The sequence below is a fragment of the Coturnix japonica genome, unplaced genomic scaffold (genome assembly GCF_001577835.2).
Source record: "Coturnix japonica isolate 7356 unplaced genomic scaffold, Coturnix japonica 2.1 chrUnrandom451, whole genome shotgun sequence".
Taxonomy (NCBI): Eukaryota; Metazoa; Chordata; class Aves; order Galliformes; family Phasianidae; genus Coturnix; species Coturnix japonica.
Genome location: NW_015439870.1, coordinates 202993 through 204938, shown reverse-complemented (window position 1 = coordinate 204938; position 1946 = coordinate 202993). Strand labels below are relative to the sequence as shown.

The 1946-nt window shown below is 59.4% G+C and overlaps 1 long non-coding RNA gene across 1 annotated transcript in view; it reads left to right on the top strand.

Annotated features, from left to right (window-relative positions):
* Window positions 1-625, top strand: part of LOC107306989 — a 2463-nt gene extending 1838 nt beyond the window's left edge. Inside the window, exons 2-3 of the long non-coding RNA XR_001552317.2 lie at window positions 300-353; window positions 456-625. This is a non-coding gene — a long non-coding RNA (uncharacterized LOC107306989). The remainder of the gene's footprint in view (window positions 1-299; window positions 354-455) is intronic.
* Window positions 626-1946: the final 1321 nt, after the last annotated feature.

The following is a 1946-nucleotide window of genomic DNA, read 5'->3' as shown; positions in this document are numbered from 1 at the left end:
GATCTATGGGGCAGAGTGGGGATTTGGGAGGCACTTATGGGGCTGGGGAGGGCATCTATGGGGCAGGGAGGGATCCAGGGGGCACTTATGGGGCTGGGGAGGGCATCTATGGGGCAGGGAGGGATCCAGGGGGCACTTATGGGGCTGGGACGGGGTCCTGAGGGCACTTATTGGGCAGGGGGAGTGTCCTAGGGGCACTTATGGGGCGGAGGGGGGAATCTATGGGGCAGGGTGGGATCCATAGCACCCCATAAGTGCCCCCCAGTGCCCCATAGCGCCCCACACATTGTGCCCCACAGGCTCTGCACAACCCCCAGCTGCTGCCCAGCGCCCCATTGCCCACCGTGGGGAAGGTAAGGGGGGGGAATCTATGGGGCGAGATAGGGGGGGTGGAATTTGGGGTCGACTTATGGGGCTGAGCCCCACATCTTCCCCCTCTTTTGCCCCACACTTAGGGGGCGCTGCCCTTCCCCCACGCCCGCCCAGCCTCCCCCGGGAGTTTCCAGCCCCACGGAGCCAGCGGGCAGCAACCCCATGGGGTAAGTGTGGGGCTGAGCCCCATAGATGGGTCCCAACACCCCTTTACCCCTCACTTATGGGTCCCGACCCCCCACTTATGGGTCCCAATATCCCCCTATCCCCACTTATGGGCCCCAACCCCACTTATGGGTCCCCATCTATTCCTATGGGTTCTATGGCTCCCTATACCCCACTTATGTGTCCCAATCCCCCCCCATGCCCCCCACTTATGGGTCAGGCCCCACTTATGGGTCCCAATCCCCCCATTACCCCCCACTTATGGGTCCCCATGTCTTCCTATGGGTCCCACAACCCCCATACCCCACTTATGGGTCCCAGCCCCCACTTATGGGTCCCCATGTATTCCTATGGGTCCCACAACCCCCAGACCCCACTTATGGGTCCCAAACCCCCCCCCCACCCCACTTATGGGTCCCAATCCCCCCCCATACCCCACTTATGGGTCCCAGCCCCCACTTATGGGTCCCCATGTCTTCCTATGGGTCCCACAACCCCCATACCCCACTTATGGGTCCCAACCCCACTTATGGGTCCCCATGTCTTCCTATGGGTCCCACAACCCCCATACCCCACTTATGGGTCCCAACCCCCACTTATGGGTCCCCATGTGTTCCTATGGGTCCCANCCCCCCCCCCACCCGTCACGCTCCGTTCCTGCCCCACCCCCCCCAGGGGCAACGCTTCTACCACAAGTGATGACGTCACTTCCTGTTCGTCCCGCAATGATGACGTCACTTCCGCCCGGATGACCCTCCCACACGCTCCGTCCCACATGGATGACGTCACTTCCTGTCCAGCCGCCATTGTTAATAAAGTCACTTCCGGTCCTTTCCCGCACTGATGACGTCACTTCCTCTCCCGCCGCCATCTTTAATAGTCATTTCCGGTTTTAACCCCCATACCCCCTCATTTCCGGTTCGTTACCACCCCCCTCCTCCCCTCCCCCCCAAACAAGATCCAAGATGGCCGCCCTATAGATCCAAGATGGCTGCCCTTTGGATCCAAAATGGCGGCCCTATGGATCCAAGATGGCTGACAAGATGGCGGTGCTATAGATCCAAGATGGCTGCCGTATGGATCCAAGATGGCTGACAAGATGGCGGCCCTATGGATCCAAGATGGCTGACAAGATGGCGGTGCTATAGATCCAAGATGGCTGACAAGATGGTGGCTTTATGGATCCAAGATGGCAGCCATATGGATCCAAGATGGCTGACAAGATGGCGGCCCTATGGATCCAAGATGGCTGACAAGATGGCGGTGCTATAGATCCAAGATGGCTGCCGTATGGATCCAAGATGGCTGACAAGATGGTGGCTTTATGGATCCAAGATGGCGGCTCTATGAATCCAAGATGGCGGCCCTATGGATCCAAGATGGCTGCCCTATAGATCCAAGATGGCGGC